Source organism: Pelobates fuscus, chromosome 1 (assembly GCF_036172605.1).
Source record: "Pelobates fuscus isolate aPelFus1 chromosome 1, aPelFus1.pri, whole genome shotgun sequence".
NCBI lineage: Eukaryota > Metazoa > Chordata > Amphibia > Anura > Pelobatidae > Pelobates > Pelobates fuscus.
In genome coordinates this window covers 362,676,041-362,696,587 of record NC_086317.1, presented here as the reverse complement: position 1 = coordinate 362,696,587, position 20,547 = coordinate 362,676,041, and positions in this window count along the sequence as shown.

The following is a 20,547-nucleotide window of genomic DNA, read 5'->3' as shown; positions in this document are numbered from 1 at the left end:
AACATGCGTGACAATAATCAGTGAATATTTAGTATAACATAGGCATACAATATGGCAATGGTTTAAACACAATACAGCATCTAAAAGCAACCAGATGTCAGCAATTTAACAATTTATGATAGGGCACTGTTTAGAATCCAACTTCACACAGAAAACAAAACTTCACAACAGTGCAGCAGAAGCAATAAAAACTCTGTCTGACAGTCAGATTGCACTGATCAACCCTTCCACTGCTGGCTACAATCCTCATAGGCTAGATATTCTATTATGTTGTAACTTTACAATTAAAGTAATGTTCATACCAGATCATTTAACCGTTCCTAGGACCATCCAATAAGAATAATTCTACCAGATTTTACATTTGCCGAATTTTAACTTCCCTAAATAAGATTCACTATCTTATATCAGAACAAGTCAATATATCTGGGTAAAAATATTGGTTTGCTCACACGCAGCAAATTTTACCGTTAATATATAGTTATCCTTATTCCACCTGCAGGAATGGAATTTTTAGAACCATATATTCCTTAGCTAACTAAGATTTCTAATGATTGAAATCTGACCAAGATTTATCCAGATATATATTCCTGCTATTCGTAAAATGAATTAATTTAATTTAATTAAATAAATAAAACCAGCATAATTACCAGTTAGGTTGTAGATTTTCTTATCAGATGTGTAGATCTGTCCCAGTATTATGAGAATTGTATGGAATAGATAAAAGTGGTGTTAGTTGTAAAAATGATACAATTTAGGTGTCCAGGAGTGTTGTTTCTTGAGTGCAGTCCAAGTGTTTCAAAGAGATTGAGTGTGGTTCAAAGAGTATGAGTGTCCCAAAGAGCTGAGTGTTTGAATCTTTGAATCTCTGAGTCTCCGTAACTCTTGTCTTCCCTTTGTTCTTACTTTTTAAAGGGTCAAACTCTCTGCACGTCACACTGTAGGTGTGTCTTGCCTACAGACTATCATCTAGATTTTGGTCAGTAGATTGCTCAATTACATCACCAAAATGTATTGTCGTGGGGTCCATTTGCCTTTTTGCATAATGGGTTAACTGTAATTGATGATGTGTTTTACGTCATTTTTAGCTATCTTTATGGCTACTATAAATAACAGGTCATATCAATTCAAACCATTTTCTTTGTTCTTTCCAGTCTTATCCCAGACTTTGTGTCTATAATTTTAATCATAATTTTAGAATTGACACCTCCTAACTTTAATTTCACCCCTTTTTCTTACAATGGGACTTTGTAAGATCTCGTTAGTTATATATTTTTTTAGAAAGTAAAATTAATTACTTAGTGTTATCTATCATTGGTGTCTGGTTTTCTGATGTGAGCTGTGTTTTAAATTATTTCTATTCCACTAACATTATTAAATAATGTGATATTTCTTCATTGATATTTATCCATGAATAGTCTGTATTATTAACATAATACTAATTATATGTGATTAATATAAAATAGTAAGTTAAGTGGATAGTGTGTATATGTGTATATAATTATGTATACATTTGTTTCTGGGTTAGTATTCAACCCCCCTTCTGCTTTTAGACATCATGCCTTATCACTTATCATGTTTACATAATGCATTCCTTAGTTCAGACTTGGATGACTAGAGTTAGAGAGAGAAATCTTGTGTTTGTCTTAGACAAAATAGAGTCACCTCTATTGTGAGTGTGACTGGCAATATACACTTTTAATTGTTGTCTTAACACAAAATGTCTGCCAATATAAATATACTGACACACCTTATTTACCTTGTTTATACCCCCGAAATACTCTCTACCTTTCTGTATCCCCTTTTATTTTTTTATTATTTTGTGAAACAATAATGCATTAAAATAAAAAAAGACAAGTTACATTTATAACATTTTTAAATAGCTTGCATATATTTCCAAGTGATTTAATATTTTGCAATATTATGATGCTAAATATTACTTTGGCTTTAACAGATCTGCACAAGGGGTACAGTAAAAAAATATTCAATAATTTTACCTAGTTTTATATAAACCAATACTGAAATATTCTTGTAATTTTTTTTTGTTATGCTAATTTTTTCTCATGATGCTTTTCAAATTACAGAGGACCCTACATTAAGCCATTGAACTTTTTCTTGAAATGCCCTTTCTATGGTCAGCAATATTTGGATGACTTTCCCTCTGTCCTACTACAAAACTTCACGCACACAGCACCTTTTGAATTACTTTGAAAGACTTGTATCACCTAGAAAAGTACTCTCTGCTCTAGCGTTGTCTTGAAATATAAGGTGACATTTAAAAACAGCATAGTCAATTTATCACCTACAATCTAACATACTGTACTTGAGGATACTGCTAGAATGATCTTTGTATCATTTTATCCACTGTGTCTCTTTGCCATTAGCTGTTTTTTCTTATAAATATATAGTCACCAACTGTATGTTACAATTTTTTTTAATTTTTTTTTTTTGCGTTTACCAGGAAGACTACAGAAAGATGCCACAGTCAACTATTAGTCATAATATTTTCAGTGCATTCTGGTCAGTGAGCGTTTTCCCAATCCAAACCTAACAACATAATGATAGAGGTGATAAGTTTCTGGCTCATCTTACACATGCTTTGATTTCCATTTTTATAGACTTGTTAGATTGCTTTGCTATCTATGACTGCATTTCCTTTCCTTCTGTGTGCAGTTATAAATTTCCTCAATCTAAAAGGAATATACAAGCAAATGATCTTTTTTTAATCAATATTAAAATGAGTGTCCAATTGCTTTGAGCCACTGCAGTTCAATCACTGCATTATAATGGAGCACCATCCTTCTTGCTTGTGGTATATGACATTCTTTCCCTGATAAAAATCAAGAACTACCTTGATATAATTCCACTGTTTATTAGAGTGTATATATTTTGTTTAAGACAATCACATGAAACAATTCTACTACCAGCATGTTACATTGTCCTTGATATCTCAAATCAAATGTGAATAATTTGTTTTACACATTTCACACACCGATATAGCTCACTGTGTACATCTTATTTCCCTGTTTAGATGTATTAGATGGTATAAAATCACCTTATATGGTGTTTATTTATTTACTTGTGTTTCTTGTCCACAAAAAATAAAATTCCTGCATTAACATTTAGAAAAATATTCAAAAAGGAAAACGCAAGTTAAATAATAATAGTGTCAACAAAATATCCTTTGCATGTCACACTAATAAATAAAACTATTCTTATAAGACCTGTCTCTTTTCTTTATGTTAATCAAAACACATCCTAGTGACTCAGAAGCAATTTTTTGCTGGTACTGAGAACTCATACTTGATAAACTTTTAAAAAAAATCCAATATTTTTCATGTCACAATTGCTGCATCACTGTGTAAAATGATTAAGCAAAAATGAAATGAATAAAGAAATATAGCAGTAATTACATTACATAAGTAAAAACAAGGTTTATATATATGTGCTTAAATTGTGTAATGTATTTGACAAATAAACACATCTTTGCTTCATCACATAAATTACTATAAACAATTGCTGTTCGTAAGTGGGATGATAATTAAAGAATTTTTTTTTAAATATGACACTTAAAAATAACTATAGCTATTGAAGTTTAGACAGATTGATAACTTTTATATGATTCAATGTCCCTGACATTAGTCCAGCAAGTTTTTTTTTTATTAATTAAAGCTTTAATTAAAACATAACCAAGATACAAGAACCAGACCAAACATCTATACATTAACTACTACATGGAAAAAACAAAAAACAAATTCTAAACATATGATACATCTGAATATAATTCTCCATTGTTGTGTGGTAAAAGTAGAGGCTCAGTCAAAAATATTTTATTTAAAATCATCTCCTTGGTGGTATTACCCAAACGATCTATTAACATTAACTAAGATTTTCACATATCATGTCTTTTTGTGGAGTTTAGAAATGGTATACTCAAATCCCTTTCCATCATTATCTTGAAGAGCAGTTGAGCTTCAATTATTTCCCAGGATAGTTCTCAAGCTTGTTTCCAATTGCAGGCTAAAATAAATAAAACAGTGTATAATAACAGTATTGTTTTTCCATGCCTTATTGGGTCATTGTATATGTAACTGCTTTCTCAATATTAGAGCAGCCCTACCAGATATGTAGGCATGTACCTTCTTTTTACCCACATCACCAGCGTCAAGGAGATGCTCCCTTGTATAGCCTAGTTAATCTATCTGGAACCAGATACAACCTTTTCTCAAACATATTGGGATTCTACTAAATTCAGGCATTGAACTTGTTATGCAAGGTATTAAATGCCTTACACCATTCCTCTTGGTCTAATACACAATTAAGATATTTCTCCCATTTTATCTTCTGACGGATGTTCTCCAGATAAGCTATAGTTTACATTTACTTATTAGTTTTTGCTGTTTCACCTGAGAAAATCTTCTTTAATACTTTGGCAATATCTTAATATATTAATTTGAAACAAATGATTTCGAAAAAAAAATTAACGTAGAGGTATGAGAACATTTCAGAATTAGGCAAATGAAATTTCTGGGCTAAAATGTTAAAAGGCATCAATTTACCATTTTGTAGTATATGGTTCAGATTATGGATACATTGAGAAGTCCATTGGGTTAGGGAAAGATAAGTTACATTATGTTCTATTACTGAAATTCTTAAAAATCCAACACATGGTTTTGTATTCCGAGTTTTATCTTGATCTTGCCCCAGACAGATAGTACATTTTGCAATAGTGTATTATTTTCAATAAGAACAACCTACATTCTAAACTTTTTGTCAGACCCAAAGCTTCTGTTTTGATTTTATACGAGCCCTCATTTTGACTGGTTGTAACTGGGTTCAATAAACATGACATAGCATATTTGATAAATAGTAAACTCTTACAGTTAGGAAGTTTAACCCCTTAAGGACCAAACTTCTGGAATAAAAGGGAATCATGACATGTCACACATGTCATGTGTCCTTAAGAGGTTAAACCACTTTCTATAGGTCTTTGGCATAACACCTTTCTGTTTATCCTCAGCTTTTTTTCTCTCCTAATGAATGAAGCAATATTTCTTTGTAAAAATCTGGAACTTTCAAAGGTATCATTTGGAAAAGATAATTCCATTTTGGTATAATATAAGAGTTCAACACATGCATTCTACACCACCAGGATATTCTAATGTGTTTTCAGTCTTTAAATAATTGGTTTGATATTTTTAGGAGATTCATGTAATTCGTCTCCATTAGACATGTACATTTGATTTTGTCCGAATACGATTTCATCCAAAAATTTGTGTTTTTTTTCGTATTAATTTACTAAAACATAAACGAAAGTCCTACATATGAAATATAAATTAAATGAAAGGACAAATGCATTACCTTTTTCTTTTTTTTCATTTGTTTAATAGACTCTGTGCTGCAGGGACGCCCACAGCATGGAAAAATAACACTGTGCATACCCACTCCCCCATTAAAACCTATGGGGGTCACTATGACGACATATTTATAAAAGGGAGGTTAAATCGAGTAGGGGCATGTCACCTAAACAGCGAGCAGCCAGTAGGGACCAGGGGGAACATTAGGTCCCCCCTTTAATCAATTAGGGTACCCACCTAACGCCATTAGGTCCCCCCAATTATTTATTTAATTAGGGTCCCACCCGCCGCTCATGGTTGGAGGCCAGGGGGGACATTAGGTCCCCCCATTTATACTAATAGTCCCCTATTAATATTAATAGGGCACTATCTCCCCCCCAATTTTAGTTATTTGTGTTCCCCACATGGGGGAAGGAGGGGACCTGTGCCATATACCCCTTTATTGCACTTGCGACTGGGCAGACTAGTAGTTTTAAATGACAACGAGCAGCCATTGGATTTAACCTCCCTTTTATTAATTTGAGGGTTATAATGACTCCATACTGATTTATATTTAGTTTGAAATGACAGCGAGCAGCCAGTGTCTGCTCGGTGTCATTTAAAACTGGATATAAATGTATCTTGTATAGAAGTGTAAAGAGTACGGTAACAGTATGTGTAAAAAGTAGCTTTTTAGATTTAAATAGCTAAATTTTCATATTGCGACATTGTTATAACAAGAGACATACACTGACTATATCCACAAACTGCTTCATTCGGTAATTTGAACGTTATTTTGAATTCTCGAAGAAGACCGGCCGCACAGCCTGATTCTCTGGAACTGTTTTGGGCATGAAACCATGCATGCGGTCAGTCAAAATAAGACTTCCAGGAAATTCCTGAACCCCTGAACTGATCTCGGTGATTTTTGGATATGTTGGTCACCCAGATCAGGGCTATTGTGGGGATATTGTGTGTTTTTGGTGTACTTTTGGGGTTTTGTAAAATATGTGTTTACATTTAGTTAGAAATGACAGCGAGCAGCCACTGGCTATTTAGGCGACATGCCGCGAGTAGGGGCATGCGGGAGGATTTAACCTCCCTTTTATTAATATGGGGGTTACCCGCCAGTTTATTTGCCAGTTCAAATCTGTATGGCTTTATCTCAGATCTTATTTACAATTGGGACTGGTGAGACATTAGGGAGGTATATCTTTACTAAAGTGTATTTTACTTCCTTGATCTTGCAAACTAAAATCATAAACCTTCCTTCTGGATCCAAATCTTCATAAAGACTCCCCACTTTGAGGTTATTAGAAAATAATATAGCGACTCCTTTTTTTTTTGTTTTTAAGCTCAACGTGGCATGCATGATAGTAGGGAACTTCTTCACCCCCAGCCCCAGTTCAGCTTGTAAGATTTACTCCAATGGGTCTCGTGCAGCATGCATATATTCACCCGCTCCATTAGATAGCTATATAATTGATATATCTTGTTCATAGTGTTCATGCCCTGAGCAGTCATGCCCTGAGCAGTCATTGAGAGAAATATAACCATACCTTCTTCAGATGCCTGAGCGCCACCACACAACAGCAGAACAAAAACACAAAATACATATACACAACGCTTTGGCCCTTAGGTAAAACCTTAATGGCTCATTTAAAAACCTACTCTGAGGGAAGCTCCAAAATCCCTTTCTGGGTACTCCATTTGTCATTGCCCCCTTGCCAACATGAAACATATTTCTTATTAGAGACACCAACTGAAGAAATTAAAGTTAAAAGGTTTGCCTTTCACAAGAAGCATTGCCTGATTTGAATGATGCCTCGCACAAAAGAGCTCTCAGAAGACCTACGATTAAGAATTGTTGACTTGCATAAAGCTGGAAAGGGTTATAAAAGTATCTCCAAAAGCCTTGCTGTTCATCAGTCCACGGTAAGACAAATTGTCTATAAATGGAGAAAGTTCAGCACTGCTGCTACTCTCCCCAGGAGTGGCCGTCCTGTAAAGATGACTGCAAGAGCGCAGCGCAGACTGCTCAATGAGGTGAAGAAGAATCATAGAGTGTCAGCTAAAGACTTACAAGTCACTGGCAAATGCTAACATCCCTGTTAGCGAATCTACAATAGGTAAAACACTAAACAAGAATGGATTTCATGGGAGCATACCACAGAGGAAGCCACTGCTGTCCAAACAAGACATTGCTGCACTTTTACAGTTTGCACAAGAGCACCTGGATGTTCCATAGCAGTACTGGCAAAATATTCTGTGGACAGATGAAACCAAAGTTGAGTTGTTTGGAAGAAACACACAACACTATGTGTAGCGAAAAAGATGCACAGCACACCAACATCAAAACCTCATCCCAACTGTGAAGTATGGTGGTAGGGGCAGGGCCGGTGCAAGGATTTTGGGCTACACAGGCGAAGATGAATTTTGCTGCACCCCTACCCCCCACCCCCAAACACGAATAAGATGTATCTTTAGCGGTGTCTCATATCCAGCCTTTTGAAATGTATTGTACCCCCCTTTAGTGTGTCTTACACCCCCTTGTATGTCTCTTACAACTCCCATGTGTATCTCCCCCCAGCCCCTTTGTGTGTCTTTCTTTCCCACAGCCCTTTTCTGTGGGTCTCTCCCCTCAGCCTGTTTTTTGTGTGTCCCTCTTCCCCTCAGGCCCCTTTGTGTAACTTTTCCCTCCCAAGCCATATAGACATAGATATATAGCTACACACACATACAGGCACATAGTCACAGAAATATGCAGACATACAGACACTGGAATATAGATAAATAAAGACACATTTATACAAACACAGACATACAGAGACATGAAGATGCAGGCATACAGAGACATACAGAACAAGGCATACAGATACATACAGGCATGCAGAGGCATACTTACACAGGCATGCAGGGACATATATACACAGACATAGTCACACAAAGATATACAGAACAAGGCATACAGAGACATATGGATACGGTCATACAGAGACATACAGACACAGGCAGACAGGGACATTCAGAAACACACGGACACAGTCATATAGAGACATACAGACACAGACATACATACATACACTTTCATACACAGACAGGCATAGTCATACAGAGACATGCAGACACAAGTATACAGAGCAGGGGCAGATCCAGAACCTAATCTTGGGTGGGGGGGCTGGTAGTGAGTTTTAGTGGGGTAATAGGGGCTCTAATTGAGGAGTTAGGGGCTGTAGTAGGGGGACAGGGGCTGTAGTTGAGAATTAGGGTCTGTAATTGCGGGCTTAGGAAATGTAGTGGGGAATTGGGGCTGTAGTAGGGGGTTAGGGACTGAAGTAGGTTGATGGCTGCAAGTGGGAACAGGGGCTGTAGTGTGGGGGATATGGGCAGCAATTGGGGGAGAGGAGCTGTAGTGGGGGTAAGGACTGTAGTAAGGGAATAGGGGCTGTACTGAAGTTATGGGGTGTAAATGGGAGTGGAAGGGATGTGAAGTAAGGGAGTTAGGGGCTGTAGAAGGGAGTATAGGGGCTTTGGTGGGAGCAAAGGGGCAATGTGGTTGGAAACGGGCAGTATGGTGGGAAACAGGGGCAGTAGAGGGGGACACAGGGGTAGTATGGTGTGGGCACAAGCTGTAAAGAGGGACACTGAGGCAATAAAGTGGTGTCACAGGGACAGTATGGTGGGGGTAAATGGGAAGTAGAGGGGGGGACAGGGGCTGTATGGTGGGGGTAAATGGGAAGTAGAGGGGGGACAGGGGCTGTATAGGGGGTAGGGGAAGTAGAGGGGGGAGACAGGGGCAGTAGAGGCATGTGAAAAGGGGGATGGGGCAGTAGAGGAGAGAGGCATGGGGCAGTAGAGGAGAGGGGCACATGGGGCAGTAGAGGGGGCAGGGGCACTATGGTGAGGGCAGGGGCTATAGAGGGGCTGTAAAGGGGGCATAGGTAGTATGGTGGGGCAGGGGATGAAGAGGGGGCAGGCTATAAAGGGACATAGAGGGGCGGGGGCTATAGAGGGGCTGTAAAGGGGGCAGTATGGTGGGGGCAGGGGCTATAGAGGGATGTAGAGGGGGCAGGGGCACTATGGTGGGGGCGGGGGCTATATAGGGGCTGTAAAGGGGCAGAGGTAGTATAGTGGGGCAGTTTGGTGGGGCAGGGACTGTAGAGGGGGCAGGGGCTATAGAGGGACATAGAGGGGCAGGGGCTATAGAGGGGCTGTAAAGGGGGCAGTATGGTGGGGGCAGGGGCTATAGAGAGAAATAGACGTGCTGTAGAGGGGCACATGGGACAGTAGAGGGGGCAGGGGCACTATGGTGGGGCAGGGGCTATAGAGGGGCTGTAAAGGGGGCAGGGGTAGTATGGTGGGGCAGTTTGGAGGGGCAGGGGCTGTAGAGGGGGCAGTATGGTGGGGGCAGAGGCTATAGAGGTGGCAGGTGTAGTATGGTGGGGGCAGGGGCTATAGAGGTGGCAGGGGGAGTATGGTGTGGGCAGGGGGCGTATAGTGGGGGCAGGGGGAGTATAGTGGGGGCAGGGATAGTATAGTGGGGGGCAGGGATAGTATAGTGGGGGGCAGGGATAGTGTGGTGGGGCAGGGGTAGTATGGTGGGGGCAGGGGCAGGGGCAGTATGGTGGGGGCAGGGGGAGTATGGTGGGGCAGGGGTAGTATAGTGGGGGCATTGGAAGTATAGTGGGGGCAGGGATAGTATAGTGGGGGCAGGGGTAGTATAGTGGGGGCAGTATAGTGGGGGCAGGGGTAGTATAGTGGGGGCAGGGGTAGTATAGTGGGGGTAGGGATAGTATAGTGGGGGCAGGGGTAGTATAGTGGGGGCAGGGGTAGTATAGTGGGGGCAGGGGTAGTATAGTGGGGGCAGGGGTAGTATAGTGGGGACAGGGATAGTATAGTGGGGGCAGGGGTAGTATAGTGGGGCCAGGGGTAGTATAGTGGGGGGCAGGGGCTGTAGAAAGGGGCTGCAAAAAAACTTTTGATTTAAAAAAAATAAAAATAAACATACTAAAAGTTCTTCCCCCACCCCCTTCCCCTCCCAGAGGCTTACCTTGGGCCAGGAGGGAGAAACTTACCGCTGGTGGTCGGCTGGGACGGGCTACACTGGAGGCTGAAGCTGCAGTCAGGACCGCTGGGGAGTCTGGGAGCAGTAGAAGTCCCGCCCCCTTCTGACATCATCAGAGGAGGACGGCTGACTTCACTGCCCTGCTCCTGTGTGCTGGCTGCAGGGAGAGAGGTGAGTTTAAAAATCCAATTCTCCAGCCAGAGGCAGGGGATTCAGATTTTTGCGCCCCCCTCCTCTGGCGCCCTAAGGCGGCCGCCTGTGCCGCCTTATGGACGCGCCGGCCCTGGGTAGGGGCATCATGGTCTGGGGCTGCTTGGCTTCATCAGGGCCTGGACGGATTGCTATCATCGAAGGAAAAATGAATTCCCAAGTTTATCAAGACATTTTGCAGGAGAACTTAAGTCTACCAGCTGAAGCTCAACAGAAGGTGGGTGTTGCAACAGGACAATGACCCAAAGCATAGAAGTAAATCAACAACAGAATGGCTTAAACAGAAGAAAATACGCCTTCTGAAGTGGCCCAGTCAGAGTCCTGACCTCAACCTGATTGAGATGCTGTGGCATGACCTCAAGAAAGCGATTCACACCAGACTTCCCAAGAATATTGCTGAGCTGAAACAGTTCTGTAAAGAGGAATGGTCAAGAATTACTCCTGACCGTTGTGCACGTTTGATCTGCAACTACAGGAAACTTTTGGTTGAAGTTATTGCTGCCAAAGGAGGTTCAACAAGTTATTAAATCCAAGGGTTTACATACTTTTTCCACCTGTACTGCGAATGTTTACATGGTGTGTTCAATAAAAACATGGCAACATTTCATTCTTTGTGTGTTATTAGTTTAAGCAGACTGTGATTGTCTATTATCTGATGATGATCAGATCACATTTCATGACCAATTTGTGCAGAAATCCATATCATTCCAAAGGGTTCACATACTTTTTCTTGCAACTATATATATATGTATGTGTATGTGTGTATATTTATATATATGTGTGTGTATGTGTGTATATTTTAATTTCTTCACCTCAATCTAAAATTTAAGGGAAAACATACATACATATATATGTACAAAACTCTATTATTCATCAAAAAAAGCTGACAGCCAGAGAACTTTTGCTAATCAAGATCAAACAGAACCAATATTCACTGATATATTATAATATCTAATATATTTGAAAATAAATGTCATTAAGTAAATCAAATAGTCTAGGTGTGATAACCCTTAAAGAGGGTATACACTGAAATCATTAGGTCCCATATAATGTCGGTGAGACTCTTTATACAAATTATATTAGTGCAAATATCTGTGTCAAAAGTCATTATACAATATTAATAGTGTAGCAGGGAATTATGCTTATTCTATCTCTTGTTGTCACCTTCTACCTAAATATTATTGTCAAAACAAAAGAGTGGATGCATTATTAATAAAAAAAATATTAAAATCCCCCAAAACTTTAGATTGTAGAAAATACATAACAGATCATATTTGCCATAGATCAAAACAAATAAACATTCATGTTGACCTTAAATTGGTGGATTCCCTTGAGTTGATAAATATAAGTGACAACATTAAAAATCCCTTATATCATATCTTAAGTGCAGGGGGGAGTAATAATGTAACACACCAGAAGAAGTGGGAAATTGGGGCCCACAACGAGTGATGAAATGGATAAGATGAACCATGGCACGCTGAGCTGAGACTTGTGTAACTTCGTGTGACTTTTGTGTGACTTGTGACTTGTGCAACTTCGAACTGTGCCACTGTGCTTTCTCGAGCAGTAACCCTGACCTGTAAGACTGCAATCCTATTTGACCGGGGATCAAGCAGTGGCAGAAATAAGTGATCCAAATTCAATCTGATTGCTGCCAATTATTTTGAAGTGAAGATACTAAAGCAAGTTGAAAAAGGCTTTGCTTTGAATTCTTTGGGGCGGTTAGTGAAACTTGCCTGAGGCTCATCTGGGATGGAGAGGCTGGGACTATGTTTGGCATGGGTCTGGAGAGGTCCAGTTGTTTTAGTTCACCTATTGTATGGGGTTTGGCATATGAGAAGATTGAGATGAGACCAAACTTAAAAAAGGGAAAGTCTGCTAAAGGCTCATTCATACATGAGGATAAATAACATCCCTTATTTCTTACTGGGTTTGAAGCTGTTAAGTTTGAATTGCCCTAAAGTCTTTTTGTTCAGACGATATATCATACTGTCTAAACTCTAAAAGCTAGGAAAAAACTATTACCCCTGGTAATAAATATTAGGCTGATAGATGAGTGTGTGTCTTATAAAGATACTGACACTGTTTCTGCTCATGGATTTATAGAAGAATTATGAATGTAGTCCTGGGAGAGTGTGCCAACCATATTTTCCATTCTCTCCCTGTTTTTGGCTGGTTGTCTTACTTGTAGACATGTATAGAATATATATTCTCTCTTCTTCTTTCTATATCCATCTGGAGACAAAGTAAACATGTCTAAAAGTAAGACAACTAGCCAAATACAGGGAGAGAATGGAAAATATGGTTGGCACACTCTACCAGGACTACATTCCTAATCCACAAGATCCACTATTCCTGGAGACAGATGACTAAATGAAATATGTCATGCAAGAATTCTTAGTAGCCAAACTAGATGCACAACTTACTTCTTTTACTAAAGAGATATCGAACAATTTTGCAGAAATTAAAAATGAGATAGTTGACTTATAATTAAAAGTAAACTCCATTGAAGAAAACATAATCAAGATAAATGAACAACTCAGCATATTGAAGGTGGCCAATACTGCCATGGATTACAAAATGATACGAGTGAAAGCTCATAGACTGGAGGATCAATCAAAATGCTGCAATTTTTTTTAATATTTTAGAGAATACTCCTCCTGAGGCTCAACTGAAAGATTTTCTACTCTCTTATTTTAACGATATGGGCTTAGCAATAGAAGAGCATCATTTAATACTGGAAAGAGTTCATGACTTGTTAAGTCCAAAGGCATTCCACCTCACCACCCGAGAGATGTGATTTCATGCTTTCATTCATACACATACAAGGAGCTATGCAGAGATATACAGAGATATAGGAAACCTAAGCGAAAGATTCAAAAACATTTTAATTTTCCAAGATTTTTCATTTCAAATAAGACTTTGGAGAAATAGATCTTTCTATAATTGGTTTCACTTAGAATGGAATTAGATACCGGTGGGGATGTACATCTAAGTTGCTGATCTGGTCGAAGGAACAACAGCTCAGCTTCGACTCTCCAATGAGTGTAGAAAACTGGATAAAATTAACTAAATTAACTTAGATTTGTACTTAATTTCTGATATAAAACTGGGTTTTAGGGGAGGTATGGGATGAGTAGGACAAAGGAGATATGGCCATGGATTTCTTTGCCACCTTATTTATTTATTTTTCTCTCCTTGTTATAGTAGATTGAGTCTAGATTGGGTCTAAAAAGTTTGATGACATGGACACGGAGATGCGTTTGTTAATTATAATAACTAATTTGTGTTACAATAAACTCTAAACAGAATTTAGTATTCCATTATTTAGGTTTTATTTTAGGTTTTAGATATTATAAAACCCATTTACACATAATCCCTATTGTATATATATATATATATATATATATATACGTATAATTTTTTTACATTTATTTTTTATTTTAAAATTTCTTCTATCATTTAAAAATCAAAGAGAATGCTTATTTGTCTCTATTGTAAACAATGCTCAGACCCGCACCTCTCTATAACTTAAAGTTTAAATAAAAATTTGAACAAGACCACTGTTTTGTTTTGGTGATGTAATAATAAGATTAGGTAGAAGTAGTAGACAAATAGACACAATTTGGCATACACAATTTATACTGTTTTTGACTTGCTATATACTGGACACTTACACTAATATCATTGATATAAAGTTAAATCTGCGCAAGTTTTGTATTGATACTTTTCAGGACTTAGACAATTTAGTGTACACCTCCTTCTCATGTCATAACATTTTATTTAAAATTCACAACAATATATTTAGTTTTTCTAACCATGTTATTGCACTCTGCTGATGTTATATCCTTTTCCTTTACTCAGTCATTCTATGTTGTATTTTAGGACTGTAAAATATTAAATCACATATAAAGTTGCATTTAATCATCCTAACACAACTTTATTTTTTTATTCTACCATCATTTTTGATGCATATGTCTAATTCTAAATATCAATGATTTGTTTATAAAAAGTAACATTTCGATTAAAATGTGGCATCAAGTTTTTTTCTGACATTGTACAGAAATATTCTTGCTTAGAAAAACATATCCTTCCAGTGCTCGGTGTCCTTTATTGGTTTCAAGATTGCAAAAACAGATTACATTTTACCACCTTTCCTTTCCTGTTTTACTCCTTCATGTATCTCTCAGTTCTCTTTTAATCAGTCTAGCAACACATCCTGTGCAATCAAAATCCAAATAACTTTGTGCTTACTCAGGCATATCTTGCTATTGACTGAAAATTTTAACCTGTTCCCTGTCTCTAGTGCTTAAATAAATACTGATGTCTGCAATTTATATCTAGGTCACAGGGAACTATCTTATTTATTTTTGTTGCCTCTTAAGGTTACGGATTCTATGTAAAGATGTAGCACACTTAAACAGTTGTTTCTTGAAAATAGAAAATGTCTACATTTTAAACAGTTGACAGAATAAACCATACATTTCCTTGCTAGAAAAGGCATGCAATTTAAATAAACTTTTAATATATAACTTGTAAGATTGTCTTTAATAGCCAGAAAGCCTTTTTAAAGGAACATTCCAAGCACCATAACCACTACAGAGTGTGGTAGTGATTATGCTGCCAGGAATGCTCTAGCACATCCCCAATGGAAGTGGCCAAGTTTTTTGCTAATGGTTTGATAACTTAAATGGCACCAGGCAATGCTTTTTAGAAGGATAAAAGTATTAGCTCTCCTGAACTAAGCGATACTACACAGCCAGCATATTTATCTAGTTAACAACTGTATATTAGAACTGAGTCAATACCCTCAAAAATAGTCGTCTAAATCTTTGTCTAAATAGGATTGCTGACACATGTTTTTTACTAAGATTGTGCTATTCATGGACTCTTAATATTCTCTGTCACCTATAGTCTGGTGCAGAATTACAAATTCGTAGTTCAACTGTATTTGGGAGCCACCATTTAATACCCTTGCCTAAAACTGTGCAAACAGATGGTAAATAAAACTTGCTGTTTAGTGAATACACCCAACGCATTTAAGCAATTTAAATAAAATGGTGTTAAAACCCCTAAAATATCTCGTTTTACTATAAAAACTCAAAGGCAAAACAGAAACACCTAAATGTATTTGTTTAAACTATATCTCAATGCATCGAAAGAAAAAAAAACACATTCTCTTCTTAATGTGGATATGGCAAGGACTATGAATCAATTCATAAAGGTCAATATCATAAAGTCTAATTTGAAACAAAGGAAATATTATAGTATCCTAAAAGAAAGTTGAATTGGTTCACATGTTCAAGAAATACACAGGATAGATAGATAGATAGATAGATAGATAGATAGATAGTATTATACATTGTTTAGCTAATTAAAAGATAACATTGGAATAAGTCAAACATGATGAGTAACAAAAAACAAATTTATTTTAAGTGCAAGAGGAAAATGGAATAGCTCAAAACAAGGAACACATTTATTAGCTAGGCTCAAACAGTCCTGAAGGTGATATTTGCAGCAGACATATAAATTGAACTTGAAGTAATTTGAATTGATCTTGCTATATTAAAAGAGCAAATAGGAAATATACAGCTGCAAGCAAGCTCATCTAATGCTATGGATTATAATGTTTAGAAAGTGAAACAAAACATGTAACAATACATTTCTAAATAAAATGGACTAGAACACATGTCTTTCAAAGTAGTATTTGTGTTGCTTTTACTTCTCCTAATGTAATTGGAATTTATCCAAATATCACCTTTATTGAAAATATTTATGCAAAGTAAACCAGAAAACAAAATAATTATTATGGATGCAACAGAAAACACATGGGTACTCACTGTTAAAATATTAAAATGTTCTTAGTTTACTAGGATACTAGGGGAAACTGAGAGACCCGGGGACACTGGGAGACATGGGGACACTGAGAGACATGGGGACACTGAGACACTTGGGGACAGTGGGAAACATGGGGACACTGGGAGACATGGGGGCACTGAGACACTAGGAGACATGGGGGCACTAGTGGATACAGACATGGGGACACTGGGAGACATGGAGACACAGACATTTGGCAACACTGGGAGAAATGGGGTCACAGACACTAGGGACACAGAGACATGGGGACACAGGCACTGGGAGACATGTGGTCACAGACATTTGGGGAAACTAGGACACTTGGGACACAGAGACATGGGAACACAGACACTGGGAGACTAGGGGACACTGGGAGACATGGGTACACTGAGACACTAGGGACACTGGCTGGGAGGTATGGGGGCACAGACACTTGGGGACACTGGGAGACATGGGGGCACTGGGAGACATGGGGACACAGACATTTGGGGACACTGGGAGACATGGGGACACTAGGGACACAGAGACATGGGGACAGATACACTCTGAGACATGGGGACACTGAGACACTAGGGAGACTGGTTGGGAGACATAGGGACACTGGGAGACATGGGGATGCAGACATTTGGGGACACTGGGAGACATGGGGGCACAGACACTGGGAGACTAGGGGGACACTGGGAGCCATGGGGACACTAAGACACTGGCTGGGAGACATGGAGACATTGTGTCCCTATGCATCTACCTATGTCTCACAGTGCCCCATGTGTGACAGTGTCCCTATGTCTCACAGTGTCCCCTAATGTCTGCCCCTATGTTTCCCAGTGTGTCCTAGTTCTCAGTGTCCCCTAGTGTCTCAGTGTCCCCTAGTGTCTGTGTCCCCATGTGTCCCTTAGTGTCTCAGTGTCCCCATGTCTCCCTGCTGCCTTTCCCCCATCCTTCACATAAATGAGCTGTAGTCTGTCTCTGCAGGCTGGGAGCTGCTGCCTGGACTCTCTGTGCTGTGTAGTTGCTCCCCCATGGATCAGTGAGTAGAGAGAGGCAGGGAGATGCTGTAACTTCCTATCCCTGCCTCTCTCCATACACAGTAACCTCTACTGGCCTGTACTGGTATTGCAGAGTACAAAAAAAAAAGTTTACTTTTTTTTTTTTTAAATGGCCCTATTCCATGGGCCTGGGCCTGGAGCTGCAGCTCCATCAGCCCCTATGTTAATCCAGCCCTGCAAACAGGAACATACTACTGGTCCATACAACCTCTAGGCTCTCCCTCCATACCTGCATCTCAGCCTGTGCACACATTTCAGAGTTATTAACTAAAGTGAGAAATCAAGGTGAATTTAAAATTTATTTAAAATTTCAGGTAAAATATAAACATTTTCTAAGACACCTACGCTTTTCAGTCAAGATACTTTGACGTTAAATTTTAAATTCACTTAAATTCACTTTGGATTCACTATTTCGTGAATAACCATGTGTAAAATCACCCTCCATGCCCATTGGGATGGGAAGACATTAATAAATAGGAAAGTTTGATATAAATGGAGCTCTGTTGCAGAGACAACATGTCATAGTAAGTACATTGAATAAAAATAAAAACATTTATATCGTGGTTGTTTGGACATCTTTCAAAACATGTACCTGGGTCTGCTGTTTGTTATTGTATCCTGTTTCCCTTGATTAGTATTTTGTTGCTTATTAACCCCTTAAGGACGGCGGGCATGCTATGCCGTCCTTGGGGACCCGGCTCTAAACGCCGGGGGGCGGCATAGCACGTCCCCGTCATCCTTTGTACTTACCCGGCAAATGCGGTGTGGGAACTAATCTGGCATCCCAGGGAGTCCCCCTGCGTCCATTCTGGCCCCCATAGGCCATGTGATCGCGAGGTCCTTGTGAGGACCTCACGATCACATGGACGGCATACCCTTAGATCATATATATAGATACACATACACATACTGTACATACACATAAATACACATACACTGTCTAAGTGTATTTTAATATTAATATATATATATATATATAGATATATAAATATTGAAAACTCCGCACTCAATGTACCGGTCTTGTGCTTGCCTCGGTGCTGCCTCAGCCGTCAGTATGTACAACGAAAAACGAGTGCACTCGTAGGACTTTTATCAAGACAATCAAATGTCGGGTAAACAGTAATTAAATATCGTGGAAACAGACTTCGATTGGAGAGTGAAGACGAGGTTGTGATGTCCCCAGAGATAGGTCAAGGTTCACCAAACATGCTAAGAAAAAGCTTAACCCCTTATGGTATGCAAAAATAGAGAAATCAAAAAAGATTAAATACCGAAACGGAAATTACATATCATATAGTAATTAGACCATGTATACGGTCAAAATCGAGAGTATCTGTGCTCTTAGAGAAATGTGAACAGAAAAAACAAATAGAATTAAAAACAAGGAAAATGAAACATGGAAGACCTCATAGAGTGGTAAGTATACTAAAGATCTACCTTGTCCAGAAACAGAACAACCGTGTAGCACATAACAAAAAGGCATGTCGAAAGAAAACAAGTATACAAAATAGATATACACAATATCAGGCGTATGTATAACTTTCATAACATAGAGATACAAATGGTAATATCTGGGATAGATTGTAATACAATGTAGCACAACTATGATACTACAATATTAGAGACAACTGAGTATTTCTATCTTTTAGGGATGAAACAGTTCAGTGGGTTAATCTCATTTAGCCCCCCAGGAGACAATGTTCCCAGTGTAAAAATCCAGTAGGCTTCTCTCTGGAGAAGCAAGTTATCCCAGTCACCTCCCTGTCGTGGAGCCGGGACATGTTCGATTCCCATAAATTTTAGAGTTGGCAATGTGTGTCCTGCTTCAAGGAAGTGTCTAGCTATAGGAGTAGTTGCTATGCCACTGGAGAGTGCAATCCTAATAGTTGATCTATGACCCCTCATTCATTCTCGAAGGTCATTTGAGGTTTTACCAATGTACATAAGACTGCATGGGCATGTAATGCGGTATACAACGTGTGTGGTAGTGCAGACAATGCGTTGGCGTATTTTATATTCTTTACCCGAGTGGGGATGAAAAAAAGATTTCCCTGGAGTCATATTGTTACAGGCTGTACATTTTAAACATCGAAAACAGCCAGCATTATAGTATTCAGAACGATTTAGCTCCTGTGCATCAGTGTGTACAAGGTAATCCCTCAGATTTTTATTTCTCCTATAGCTCATGATTGGGGTTTGATGGAATATAGTCGGTAATGTGATGTCTTTTTTAAATATCTCACAATTTTTGCGGATCATTTTAGAAAAGCTTAAGGATTGTGAATGAAATGTTTGTGGGAAAATTAATCTGGGCAATTTATTGCTTTTTGATGGCCCATCTGTGTGCAACTGCCTTGCCTTAGAGTATGCTCTATCAAGTGTGTATCTGGAGTAACTTTGGATGAATTTCTCAAACATTTCCTGAATTTGAATGGCGGTTCTCTTGGGGTCAGAATTGTTCTTCATTACTCTGATAAACTGTGATTTAATCAAATTGGGTGGGTGGTGACTGGTTGCATGTAATAATGTATTACGGTCAGAGGTTTTGGCAAATAGCGTGTAGCCCAATTTGTTATTCCCAATGAAAATGCGTAAATCCAGAAAATCCATATGTTTATCACTGATTTGATATGTAAGTCTAACAGGTGAATCAAGGGTGTTAAGCGATTGTAGCATGTCAAGTAGAAATTCATCCAAAGAAATTCATCCAAAGGGGTTACTCCAGATACACACTTGATAGAGCATACTCTAAGACAAGGCAGTTTTTTTTTTCAATCGTTTTTTCAAATTGACATGTGGAATACTCCTAGGTTCACATTTTTGCCTCCCTTCTATTTCCCCATCCTTGTTAATGACCTTCCCAAAGTGTGAAAACATAAACTGTGTATATATTTGTGATTGTCACCATCATATATTCATTAAACAGTGACAGGAGTGCACTCTTGGTTATCACCCTATGTCAATAGCAGACTCTCCTTGAGGTTGGTGCTCCCAAACTGGAGGCTGCAAACCCCCTATAATCTAGAAGTATTTGGAA